This window comes from Limulus polyphemus, unplaced genomic scaffold (genome assembly GCF_000517525.1).
Source record: "Limulus polyphemus unplaced genomic scaffold, Limulus_polyphemus-2.1.2 Scaffold19, whole genome shotgun sequence".
In the NCBI taxonomy this organism is placed as follows: domain Eukaryota; kingdom Metazoa; phylum Arthropoda; class Merostomata; order Xiphosura; family Limulidae; genus Limulus; species Limulus polyphemus.
The window spans coordinates 1,553,883-1,568,666 of record NW_013665629.1 but is presented as its reverse complement, the minus strand read 5'-3'; the positions used below and the strand labels follow the sequence as shown (position 1 = coordinate 1,568,666).

General features: G+C 35.2%; 1 protein-coding gene across 1 annotated transcript in view; it reads right to left on the bottom strand.

Annotated features, from left to right (window-relative positions):
* The window catches only part of LOC106457849 (cell adhesion molecule 1-like), a 63,935-nt gene extending 51,727 nt beyond the window's left edge, over nucleotides 1–12,208 (bottom strand). The window contains exon 1 of the mRNA XM_022384106.1: nucleotides 12,048–12,208. The gene's annotated coding sequence lies outside the window, so the exon portion shown is untranslated. The remainder of the gene's footprint in view (nucleotides 1–12,047) is intronic.
* Nucleotides 12,209–14,784: the final 2,576 nt, after the last annotated feature.

Here is a 14,784-nt window from a genome sequence, read left to right as displayed (position 1 = left end):
TCTTCATTACCCATTCAAGCCGTCTCCAGCCATTATTAGTCTCAAAGTGGGTTCCTCGTCATCGAATTATATGTGATTGGTTTGTTATGTCGGTAAACAGTAATGCTGACATTCAGTATCGCCTCGTGCAATTATTATACTTTATTGCAGCGTTTCCCAAACTTTTGTCATCCACGCCCCCTCTTTAATAAATAGGGTTTCTTGCGCCACCTCTTTTTTTTTAATTAGTGAAAGAGTGCTATATGGGTTGTGGTTTTACTTACTATTTCTATTAATAAAAAAATTATTAAAACACCTAGTTTCCCATTATTGCACTACTGACCCAAGTCGTGCACGCTCTCCTGGAGGGGGGCGCCTCATACTTTGGGAAATGTTGCCTTAGTGGATACCATACCTTATTACTCTACGTGACTTTGCTTTCGCTGTCAAAAACTGATTTTTTGTTTGTTTGTTTTTGAATTTCGCGCAAAGCTACACGAGGGCTATCTGCGCTAGCCGTCCCTAATTTAGCAGTGCAAGCCTAGAGGGAAGGCAGCTATATCATTACCACCCACCGCCAACTCTTGGGCTACTCTTTTACTAACGAACAGTGGGATTCACCGTACCTTATAACGCCCCCACGGCTGAAAGGGCGAGCGTGTTTGGTGGGACGGGGATTCGAACCCGCGACCCTCAGATTGCGAGTCGAGCGTCCTAACCACCTGGCCATGCCGGGCCCAAAACTGATTTTTGTTTGGTACTTGTAGTTGAACACAGACAACAAACATTTTTCTTCGCTGATGCACGTGTATGAAGTTTACAACAATAATCTGGATTCCATTGTATTAATCACTTACTATTCCAACTATTGCAAGATAACTTCACCAATACTTTCAAATTTAAAGATATGGAATTGATATTTTATGAAAAGACCTTTCCGATATGTACACACAGTTAGCTGAAACTAAGTTTCTGTATTTTCGCCAGTCACTTTGTACGTGTTTAAAAATTGAAATATTAGAATACTGTTGTCAGCAGAATTATGAGTTACCGACAAAAAAGGAATGGCCTATTTCTACTAAACGTAGACACAAACAAGTTAAAAATTAACAAATGCTGTAAGAAGGTAAAATATTTATAAATCATTTTGGAGGTGAAATCATTGTAGTTGTCTATACAAGTTTGTTTGTTTTTTGCTATGGTATTTTTAGTTGTGCTATATCCTGTTGTTGAGTTATAACTATCATTGAGGGAGACACGTGACCAACGCTCAGCTCGGGAGGGTTAACACTTAGGGGGGGGGGGGCACGCTGAGGAAGTATAATTTGTTTACCGCCGTCTCTTTCTTCTGGGTCTTCGTTTCAACACTGTGTAGAGTTCACGTGGCTCACGAGCTCTGTCAGTGACATTTTATCCTGAGATTGTAATGTTGTCAATCTTACTCGGAGCATTACTTGTTCGAGAACTCTCTAATAATTCGACTATTATCTAAGTGGCATTTTGAGTAAGTAGTAATTATAGTTATTTAGTGTATCATGATTTAAGTAATAATAATTCAAAACTTTTCTTTATATATATACACACATATATATATATCCTAAAAAATACAGACAGTAGTTGACTAGCACAATTTAGCATTTGGAATAATCTTTCTGTACCAGGGCAATTTAAGGACGACCTTTTGATACGCTTGTGCCTGTTTTCATCAAATCACGGTTATTTTAGCAGAGATAAAATAGGCCTAACTCCAATCAGATATTAGCAAATACACGTGTGCTAAATTTCCGTCTCCAGTCTGACCTTGTCCAGGCGTCTGTTCAGAAATGGTCTGACTGACTATCCTTTCTCTGTTGTTTATAACATCTTTTGGCTGGGCGAATCCCAGTGGTTATCGTATCGGACTGTGAATCCTAGAGTCTATGGTTTGCATCATGTTGCCGCAAAATCGCTCTCCGCACTTTGGATCTGTGGATGTGTTGTAAGATTAGCGTAGCCCAATAACTGGCGGTGAGTACTGTTGCTTCCTATAAGAAAAACGTCACACCACAAAGTACAGTAATTAAAATTAATATTTAAGAATGAAGGAAAATTAGAAGTACGAGGTTAACAATAGAGTGCATATGTAAAACCATAAAAAAAAATTACGATACTTAACAGAAAACAGGAAGACTGGTGAAAGAAACCCAAACTAACTTTTTTGCTCTGAAAGTAAAAGAGCCAAACTTGGCCCAATGGTTTGCGTATCGGACTGAGGTTCCCTGGGACGTGCCCCTTTAGAAGCAAAAAATAAATATAAAATCGTGCTCCGTACTTTAGGGCCGTGGGTGCGTTATAGGAGTGACAGCTTAATTCCATTATTCAATTAGACAGGCCCAAGTGGTGGTGGGTGCTGTTGACTAGCTGCCTCCTCTCTACTCTATCTGATAAAAATTGGGACAGTTAGCACAGATAGTTCTTGTGCGAATATCCAAATACAGCATCTCGGGGCCCAGCATGGCCAGTTGGTTAGGGCACTCGACTTGCAATCTGCGGGTCGCAGGTTCGAGTCCCAGTCACACCAAACATGCTCGTCCTTTCAGCCGTGGAGGCGTTATAATATGACGTCAATCCTACTATTCGTTTGTAAAACAGTAGCCCAAGAGTTGGCGGTGGGTAGTGATGACTACCTGCCTTCCCTCGAGTCTTAACACTGCTAAATTAGGGACGGCTAGCGCAGATAGCCCTGGTGTGGCTTTGCGCGAAATTCATAACAAACAAACAGCATCTCAGCATATATAAAAATTTCTCCGGGGGGGGGAGTAAAGTCTAAAGCAACATTATACTGAATGAATAAAGAAAGGTTTCTCATATCCGTGGTGCAAGTGACCCATAAAGTGTTTGTTTGTTTTTAATTAAGCACAAAGCTACACAATGGGCTATCTGTGCTCTGCCCACCACGGGTATCGAAACCCAGATTCTAGCGTTGTAAGTCTGCAGACATACCGCTGTACCACTGGGGGGGGGCCCTCACGGAAGGATAATATTTTCTGTTTGAATATCGTTTCAAAATTCTTTTCGCATATATGTAACAAATTTCGGAACTTTCATTGGAAGGAGAAATAAATATATCACATTTACAGAATAGGAAAAACATAAAGAGTTATATATATATACACAGGTAATATACCTGAGGAGAGCTTACATACTCGAGTTATTTTAGGTTGAACCCTATAGCTATTTTTGAAAGTTCGTAGGCAAATTTATGAGTTCTTCATTAGCCTAGAAACATTTCTAAAGTTTTAATAATATTCCTTACCCTTTTGAAAATACGTAGAACGTGCTTGAAATGTTAAATTAAACAGTTAATGAAGATTAGCGTTAGGGTTTTATTTAATTGTTTGCCACGTTTGGAATACTAATTAAAACTAATTTAACGTCATATTCTTTCTCATGTTAATGTTAGGAACTAAAACAGCAAAAGCGAAGTTAGTATAAGGATGTCAATACGTATAACCTTTAATCTTTTGTTTAGAGTGTTTCAATGGTTCATCTTCTGAAGAAATTATTAACGTTTTATTCTATATTTATCAATAATGGTAGTGGCAAAAGATGAAGATAGGAAGATGGCTTATTTTGAACTGCTCCAAAGGCAGTTGGAAGAAATATGTATCTAATATCATATTTAAGGCAAACCACATATTTAACACCTAGTAAGTAACAACCTACGTGTAATATTGTAAGTTCGTTCCTTCGCTAGAACTCCTTAATCAAAATACAAACCTTCAATTTAATTTCTCCTAAATAAAATGTTGAAGTTTATTAAAAACATTTTTTACTAAACTGCTTTATTCATGTGACTTAATTAGATATTGTAAATTATAACTTGAATTATGTGTTTGCTCTGTAGCGTCTATTATGCGGTTAATACAAGTGTTCTATGTCGTGATTTCATAATACTCGCTATAGTGTGAATTTTATACCAGCGCCTATACACTAACACTAATACTAATATTACTAATATAAATAAATAAAACTTTCCATATACCCCACTGAAGATGAACATCGGCTCCAAGACAATGTTTAAGAAGACTAAAGACACAAAGGTCCATTGGAACTATATCTGGGATGGAGGGTGATGGTGGAGAACTGACAGATAAAGGTGTATCTGGGATGGGGGTGATGGTGGAGAATTGACAGATGAAGCTGTATCTGGGATGGGGGTGAAAGTGGAGAATTGACAGGTAAAGCTGTATTTGGGATGGAGGGTAATGGTGGAGAATTGACAGATAAAGCTGTATCTGGGATGGGGTGAAAGTGGAGAATTGACAGATAAAGCTGTATCTGGGATGGGGTGATAGTGGAGAATTGACAGATAAAGCTGTATCTGGGATGGAGGGTGAAAGTGGAAAATTGACAGGTACATGGTCGAATAGGTTTGCTGTGATTCTAGCGTTTGAAGTCGTCTTTGCCACCAAAACAGTTACTTACTGTATATAAATATCCAAGACGGCCTTGTTTTCAATCGGCATGAGATCGAACGCGTTGCCACAAACACATCAGCAGATATGATATTTATCACCGAAACAATGCTCTACAACTACCATGTCAGGATAACAAGTAGAAATAATAGACAGACCAAACAAGGAATCCTCAAAACGGGGCATACTACTCCTATACAAACAATTATTTATAAACACAATACATTTACCGTCAAAAAATGAAAATGTTACAATAGATACACTTCTAAGCAATAACCAAACAGTCAAAAAACAAACCAGACACTAAACAACATTATCTCCCACAACAACAACAAATATATTATTATAGGCGACTTCATACAAGTACAATTTTCGGTTGCATAACCACAAATGCTAATGGAATGCATCTACTATCATTTCTGGAAGATTCAGATACCTACTAAATGATACAACACCAACACATACCAGTGACACATATCACTCCAGTGATATACTAGACCTGTGTATGTGTTCACCAACATCAATAAACAACTTTCCAGCATTCAACATAGGAGAAGATTCAGACAGCAACCATTTACCGATATGGAGTGTATTCGATCTCTCACCACACCAAAATCAAAGAAAACACACATAAAATTTAACTACATAAAAGAAAATTGGAAAAACATGAACCCATCACAACAGCCACTAGCAGCCTGGATATAGACAGGTACTGTTCAGTAATCTCTAAGACCCTCATAAAAACATCAGACAGATGTATACTAAAAGTATCAATAAACAATACCCAAACCAACTGGCAACCAAACACTGACTTAATCAACAAAATAAAGGAACGAAGAATATTAAGAAGAGAATATTTGACAACCAGTGAGTCACAAACAAAAACGTAAATAAATACGCTCAGAAACAAAATTAGAAACGACATTAAGCTACTAAAATCACAAAAATGGGACACCTTCTGTACACAAATAAAGTCAATAACAGATATCAAAGATTTATGGTCCTATATAAAAAAAAGTACAAAGTCAAAGAAAACAAGTATCACCACCTACCCTATACTTAAACATAATAACAAACTAGCATACACGAATAAACAGAAAGCACACGCCTTTTAAGAACGACTCCAAAAAACTTTCAATACACCAGACAATGCAAACATGAACAACGTCTTCATGTACACAGCAAATAATTATATCACAACTAATCGTAGTATATACACCACACTTCACTAAGGACAATCAACGCAATAACACAACAACAGAAGCGGAACATGAATACACACAACATAAAACTTTTGAAAAAGAAAGCAACAGGACAAAACAAAATTCAAACTTATTAATAAAGAAAGTCCCTCTGAGATTATTATAACATTTCACATCTTTATACAACTTATCTCTAAAAACAGGATACACACCTTCCGCTTGGAAACAGGCCGATGTTCTTATGTTCCAGGAGGAAGAAAAACTGGCGAATAACCCAGAAAACTACAGACCCATAAGTCTAGCAAGCAATCTAGGAAAACTACTTGAAATAATTATATATAATAGACTCATAATTTACCTTGAAACTAGATCAATACTTCCGGAAATACAAAATGGCTTCCGAAATGAAAGACGAACAACAGATCATCTCATAAGATTAGCGGAAGAAATAATACACGGCTTTAATAAAAAAAAAATGTACAGTCGCATGCTTCCTAGATGTTGAAAAAACATTCAATAAAGTATGACACAACGGAATCAGATACAAACTGTCCAAACTGGGACTCCCCATAGATATTATTCGTTGGGTTTCTAACTTCCTGGACGATAGGAGCATGAGGATGAATGTTGAGGGCACCTACTCCGAGTGATGCACTCCGGAAGCGGGTATCCTTCACGGAGGAGTACTTTGCCTTGCACTGTTTATTATGTATGTCAGCGACATGCCTCTCAACTACCCAAACCACACTTTTGTTCACAGTTCACAGATGATGTTGGAATCTGAAAGGGTGCCCCAAACCCAACAACAGCAACATCAATATACAATCATTACTAAACGAAATAGAACTGTACTGCGGTAAATGGAGAATTCAAATTAATGCTCACAAAACACAAGTCATATTATTTACAAAATCGTACAAAACAAGCAAATTAATACCCCAGTTATATCTAGACGGGACTCTCTTACAGGTAGCAACATCAGCAAAATTCTTAGGGATTACATTTGAATCAAAATTAAACTGGATACCACACATTTAATAGCATAAAACCAGAATTTGGAAAAGAGCGAGTTACCTTAGGAGCGCGAATGGCAACAAACAAGGAGCTTCACCAGAAAACAGAAAATTTACAGAACATAGATAAGACCAGTCGTAAGATATGCCTGTATAACATGGATAAGTGTATCAGAAACATATATAAACAAACTACAGTAAATAGAAGATTATATGTTAACGAAAGCATTTAGAGTCCCATTATCAACAAACTCAGTGTTTCTACAGAACTATTCAAACATGCCAACACTATCAGACAAACTCCTGAATAACTCGCTTCAATATTATAGAATAATATTGATAAAAATGAGCTGACGAGCAAACTAGAGAGTTACATAATTCACGATGAACCAAGCCCTAAGTACCTCTTCCTTCTAAACATCATAACTAAGAAACTTACAGGCCAAACAGTGATAAACCAACTGAATCCTAGACACAAACGTAACTCTGTGTTAAAGGGTTTATGTGTGTGTGTGGGTGTGTGTATGTATGACTGTTAAGTGGAACTGTATTGTGAACACTGACTAATAGTACGATCATACATAAGTGAAGCTAGTGAAAATATACGAGTTAATATTATCACATGAATTGGACGTGGCACGAAATGGGTATATTAATTAAAACTGCGGATGATGGACAAAATTTAACATACTGTGAGTAATGCAACAACAATGTAACAAAGGTTATTACCTAGGATTTAGTTACAATGCAAACAAAATAACAATTCCAGATAGGGACGAAGAGGTCTACGCTGAACCTGACCATCCCTGGTCCAAAACATGGATCGAATCCCGATGAAGATGATCACAGTTATAGATTTCGAGATGCGATTGGATACATATAAGGGTTTGTAACATCAAATCTATGTTATATTATGTTGTTATTATACTCAGATGATATGTCCAGCCTCATTACAATGATCTTTTGGGTCGTTGAATTATCTTTCGTATTCATAGCTTTCACTTTGCAGACGGTAGGTAACATTGCTCCGGGTTGGTTTGGGTGCGTTTTTTGAGTTGTTATTCTCCTAAGGTTTTGTTGTGTGTGGTTTCTTTTCCATTAGGGATAATGAAGAAGAGTTAAATCTTTAGAATACTGTGTTATTTGGCTCTGAATCATTTAGCAATCTCGTTATATGAATATCGGTCTCTCAAAACTATTGTGACATTTCTCTAGACATAAGGCTATCCTGTTGACATTGTGCTGCCAAACGGTGGTCTATAATTCACCATGATCTAAATATGTAGATGTTAAATATGCCGCTGGTGGTGCCTCGACCCGCACCTGTGACGTACACCACTACATTAGCAAAGCCAATCATTATTTTAAAGTACTATTAACTTTTAGTATGCCATGTCATTAATATCCATGATTTAATTATCTTTTTGTTCACTCAACTTACATTTTAATTATTTTTCACTTTCGATTTAATCTAGTATGTTTTAAACATGATTTTATTTGCCACTCATACCTTAATATAGATATTGATATTAACTCTGCTCGTGGACATAAATCAACTACGATTACCCCAATATAGAATTATTATTATAATTACACAAGATAGCAGCAATGAACCAGAATAGTCCCTTCATAGCACACGAATCCACCTTTTCATTGGAATTGAGAAAATAATAATAATGAACAAAGGCTACATATCTCGTTTCATTTGGATCACCTCATGTCAGCCTTTTTATGTTCTTTTTTTAAAAATAATTTAATCCTGTTTATGATTTAGGTATCCGCGTGTAATCTTGATTTTCATTTTGGTCAGTTTCATCTGTCTTACTAATTTCTGCAATAAACACAGAACAAAAAACAACTTTTTTTGTTAATGTGTTTCGCTTGAAGGTAAAAAGTTTCCAAACTTTCACAAAGTTTACTTACTTCATGTTACATTTTTATTTAAGTTCCCTGTATCAAACGCGACTATTGATCCCGTGTATCAAAGTATAATAGCAAATGAAAAAAAATATTAAATAGTTTTATGCTTTTCAAGCCGGTAGATTCCTTTGATGGTTAGCAAGCAATTTGTTTACTTTATTGAAAGCAAAGATCGTGCAACGTTTAGTGAAATGTTTGTTTTTGCGTATTTCAAGCCCCCCAATGGCACAGCGGTATGTCTGCGGACTTACGACGCTAGAAACCGGGTTTCGATACCCGTGGTGGACAGAGCACAGATAGCCCATTGTGTAGCTTTATGCATAATTACAAACAAGCATATATCATACTTCAATAAAAACTAAAAATATCCTTAAGTCTTCCCAATATTGTTTTAAAAGTGAAACTAGAATATTATTGAAACAACAAAAATCACCAAACGTTCACCTACAGAGGACCAAGTTGTGCTAAACGAAGGACTTGTTTAGCTGTGAATGTTATTTCGTTATTTTTGAATTAATACTTATTTTGTTTGTTTTAGGGTAAAGCTACAACAAGACCGTCTGCGCATCGTTGTGCCTAATTTTGAGCGGACAAGCTAGAGTGAAGATAACTGGTCAACAGTAGCATATTTCTCTAAGATCATACAGTGAGATTTGACTGACAGCAGGTCAACAGTAGGATATTGCTCTGAGATCATATAGTGACATTTGACTTTCACTCTTACAGCATATCCACGACCCTGAAGTATGGAAAGTGTTTTTGGTAAAGGGTGCGAACCATGAATCTTAGATTCACCATCTGGACACACTAACCACTATACCTTGTTCGACCTTCATATTTATTTAGATTAATAATGTTTTAATGGCGTTTACTTTTCACTGTTTTATTTGAATATGTATTTCCAAGATGTCCTGTGTAATACATAAAGCAAACAAGCGATAGTGCACTAGCGTTGAACGAGTGCCTTCTGCAATAAACTTGCAACAAAATACGATGGTTTAGTTATAGCTTTAACTAGAGTGGTTTGCTCTGTATCTGATAAACCTTCAAATTATTTTACCACATCCATTGCTATCTAGCGATGGCAACATAAAGTGCTTTTATGTTTATTTAAAAAAACACACAAAAAAAAACAATTAGGTAATAGTCGTTTGTAACTGCTTGGTCTCACCTGACATTCTCGTTCCCAGGTTTCTAATAATGATGTACTACTAGCACAAGATAAGAACCTTGTAATACACCATCTATTTCTCATGGTTATACACCACGTTTGGTAAGTTTTCTCAAAGCCATTGGAAATCTGAACCAGTGCTAGACTACTTTTCTCTGTAAAGGAACCGTAAACTCGCAATAAACACTGAAATCCATTGAAAACAGTTTTGTTACGAGGTTTTCTGAGTGAAATAAGCACGTCTGAAACAGCTTACTACCTATCATGCCTTATTTATTTACATTTTTTGAAATATATATATAAACTGAAACATTACCACTCAAATTGGTTAGCATTCATATTTTTCTGATATAGATATTGCATTTCAACATTTAAAGCTAAGTACTACGTACGCTGAGGTGTTTCAACAAATAACTAAACGATATTTTACATTGTTCTATAAATATCATTTCCTTTTATCTAACCAAGAAAGTTAGTAATATATCGTGTTCACGTTCAGTGAACTTTCTGCCTAGATTCTTATATTGTATTTTGTTCTTATCCATTTATGTGATGAAACCGTGCAAGCTATGCAAGTCTGCCGATGTAAGGAGTGTCTTCTTTCTGTTTTTAGTGCACTATTTCCAAAAGTAACGAAGACAAGTAAATTTTACCTCTATTACAATAAGTAGCAACAACGTTTTAGATTTTCTGAATATTTATCTTCTTTTTTATTCTTTGTTAAGTAGTTTGAATTTTAAGTTGTTATGCAAGAGGTGAAAATTGCAGAGGAGCTGTGAAATCGTTCCATTGATGTCATTCACAATGGCCTAAACACTTGATGATATATCAAGAAATAGAATGTGGCCAATCAGGGAACGAATGTCTTCTCTTTCATGCGGTTTTGTTCTGAAAGTAGAGATGCTTTACGTGTGTGAACAGTTTCAATGGTTTAAGAACAGTTTATCACAAAAAGTAACATGTTTTTTTTATTCTATTTGAAATCTTTAGTGTTCAACAACATTATAGCGTTATTTTTATATTGTGATCAAAGAGCTATGACTTTGTTTTATATAATGTCTCATATTCGGACAATGGTTCACTAAATATATATATATAGGTTTATCGCTGTTCTTCAAAAAAACAAATAGACTGTCAAGATCACGCTAAGATTATTTAGTATCAGTTAATTAATAGAATATTCCAGTATTTTGTGCACTGTCCTAAAATTCTATATATGTTTCAACTGAAAACGAATTAATCGTTTTCTCTAAAGTTGTTTTTGTAATTTTTTGTAATACGGGCCTTTCATCAGGATATTTGTGGTAATGAAAAATGGAATTACGGAAACGTTTACTTTCCTTACAAAACATATGCCACATAAAAACCATGTTTTAAAAATAAGGTAAACATTATCTCTCTTTATACACACACACACACACATATATATACATATATATAAATAAATATACTTTTTTCTTTCAGACTTTCGTGAAAAGCTACACAAGGAATATATGTGCGTGGCCGTCTATAGTTGTGAACTGAGATAAGAAGGAATGCAAGTGAAAGACATCAAACACCCACTCTTGGACTGCTCTTATCTGACTGAATTGTGGGATATTATCGTTACCCTTACAGAGAGGGTAAGGCCCTGAAGTACAGAGCACGTTTTTTTTAGCTGCAAAAGGTAGCAAACGACGAGTCATAGGACACTCTAATCACTAGCCCACCCAGGCCGATTCTACATATCTATGCAAAACAACTAATGCGTTTACATCTTTGGGGTCCTTGCTTCAGTTTTCTAAAGCATAAAATAAAAGTGCTTTTAGAAAACTTCACGCAATAGTGATACATAACCACTAAAATAAAAAGAATATATTTTTACATTGGTATAATATTATTATGATACTTATTATACTTATGTCCATATACTATTTTGTGTCATTTTCATTGTCATTGAACAGGTTATTCTCTAACTGTAATCAGTAATTGGAGAACATGTTTTCAGATATTAGAAATTATTATTTTTTTATTTTTCTTGCGCTAATATATTATATTATAAAGTAAATACCTATCTATGTCGAAGAACAACTGTTACAGTAATAGAATATACGTTTATATGTTTACGAAGTATTACTTTTTTGTTCGATTCTTTCATGACATTTTATCTTCTTTTTAATTAGTGTAAAATGTGTTCAATAGTTATGTATTACTTTTGAAGATATTTTAGAACATTCAAAATTCTAATATTGTACTCCTAGCCTCTGCGAAGGAAAAAAATTAAATCTATTGTTTAAGCCAAAACAAAAGATGAGTGAAAATTTACCTGAAACAAATGAACCACTTGAGGGTAGCTTATCGTTAGTCCAACACAGACTGAAAGATACAATCTTATACAATTATTCGGTCCACTTCCTCAAGCAATGGACTAGCAAGCAACATAGTGAGTGACCTTATACACCAAGTAGTAGAAACATAGCTGGCTGTGGTTCGTTTGCGCTCTTGAGTTTATCCGATGAAATCATGCACTGTTCAACTGGCGTCAAAACTAATGTTTTGCACTCTATTTCGAAGCGCCATCTGTTGAGTTAAGTATCAGCTCTGGTATAGTTTATTGTGTTTGTAAACGACATTGACTGATTTTAATATCACTCGTTTTAAAATCGGTTTTTCATGACCTTATTAGCTAGATTATTGAACGTCTGTTAATCGAAGCAATTTCATATCTGGAAATAAGTCTAGAAGTCTGAGATATGAGCCTAGTAAATATTCATTGAAATTTCTTAATCTGTACAAACATCTAACTTTTGGTATTAATGAGTTCAAGAAGGTTTCGATTAATGATCCTAACTTCATTAGAATCACATAACTGTTGTTTTAATCATTTTTATATGATAGTTGATTAAATGTAATTTCATCTGCTTAATAAAATGGAGATAAACTGGCGTCTTCAAACTACGGCATAAATTTCTTGTAACTCAGTTGTTTGGATTGTTTTATTCGTGCATCGTTTTGTTCACAGTATGAAATAAATATTTGTTATTCTTACATATACGTTACAAAAATTTTGAAGCACATGACTACAGTATAATAGTTAATTTTAAAGACATAACAATTTCAGTGAGACTGTCTGTGTTATTTTTTCTTCTATCTGAGATACTAAGATATATAAAATTAAGGAATATAGAATACCTGGTGCGATCAGAGTGTGAGCTGAAAAACACATTTATAAGTATTTTAAACTTGAATCGAACCATACAGAAATGTGTGATAAATGGTCAGATCAAATACTCCTAATTTCAGGCATAACCACAATGGATTTAAAACTGCTGAGCAGCGGGACTGCTAGCATTATAACATCATTACATCTGAACGTGGAACCTTTTTTTACAGCAGCGGTATATAGTGTCTCGAACCTTGGATCGTCCATACCTTCAACACGTTAATCGTTACGTAACGTTTGTCCGAACGTATGGGTAGTGATCAAATATGCAGTTATTCTTAGATATCTAGAACAGGTTAATGATGTTAGCATGCGGAAGTAAATTTTAAAATACTGACAGAACTTAAGTAAGAACTACTTTTCCGAATAATCACATTACACATTTCAGCTTGAAATGCAACTTAGTCAAGAAGATTTTAAAAATAACTTACTGATAAATTTATCTTTTGAGCTACAGATAGTAGCTACATAATATGGCAATAAAGTGTTTACTGACAAGAATAATGTTCAGCCGATAATGGCATAATGATGTTGACAAATTAGGTTTAATAACGTGACATACTTTCTCGAATCTAGTATGCATAATAAAAAAATCAACATATTAATATGGTCTTTTTACGACTCAGAAGATATTCTATAATTATGTTAATTTTTTTCAAGAACTACAATAATTTCCGTTTACAAATTATCAGTTTTTATGTGAAGTATGAGACAACAAAACAGAACAAACATTTTCAGAAAAAAGTTTAAAGACTAAATGTATTACATCATATTTGTCAATCGGCATCATGTTTCTTACTGTGTGCAATGTGTTCACAATTTGTTCGAGAGAGCTATAACTGTTTGTTTGTTTGTTTTAAATTTTGCGCAAAGCTACACGAAGGCTATCTGCGCTAGCCGTCCCTAATTTAGCAATGTAAGACTAGAGGGAAGGCAGCTAGTCATCACCACCCATCGCGAACTCTTGGGCTACTCTTTTACCAACGAATAGAGGGATTGACCGTCACGTTATAACGCCCCCACGGCTGAAAGGGCGAGCATATTTGGTGTGACGTGGATTCGAACGCGCGACATTACTCGAACGCCCTAACCACCTGGCCATGCTGGGCCCAGATATAAGTGAACATGATCTTAATTAACATACGATTAAATTAATACCTCCAAAATGATTACATCAATGATATATACGATAATAACTAACCCAAGAAAAGTTATCAGCGTATCTGTTACTATAGAATCCCATAGGATTTTTATGTGTATATCTTTTGACAATTGTATTTTAAATGCTCAATAATTTGTTATTATTTTCTCATAGTGTGTCTTTAGATATTCATATGCTTTTGCAAAGAAATAAACGTATTTTGGGAAATGAAATCTTATATATCTTATATTGCGAAGCGTGGTGTCTGTCCGAGCGTTCGTCTGTCTTCCGTTTATGGTGGTCGCTTCCCGCGCTGCTTTTGAAACGCTGCGCACGCAGGTAAAGCTCAACATTCACTTTTGGAAAGGCAGGAGAACAGGCACGAGTAATGTTGATGCCAAATTTTATTTCGTAAGCAGGACATTCTACACTAAGTTGTTAGGAATTAATCACACTATCATTCACATTTCAAAATGTGATGTAACTTAAAGAATAAACATGTAGATTTACCGTATGTTATTGTTGAGCGGTTCTTAGCATGAATGAAATGTTCAACAATTACTTTTCGTGGTGGGCGGTATAAGTAGCTCAGAGCTTTGGCTCTGAGTGAAACCAAGAATAGAACACAATTAACATTCTTAAAGCTCATGAAATACTTTAGAATAGTAGATTAAATTAATCATTTACCGTCACTGGGGA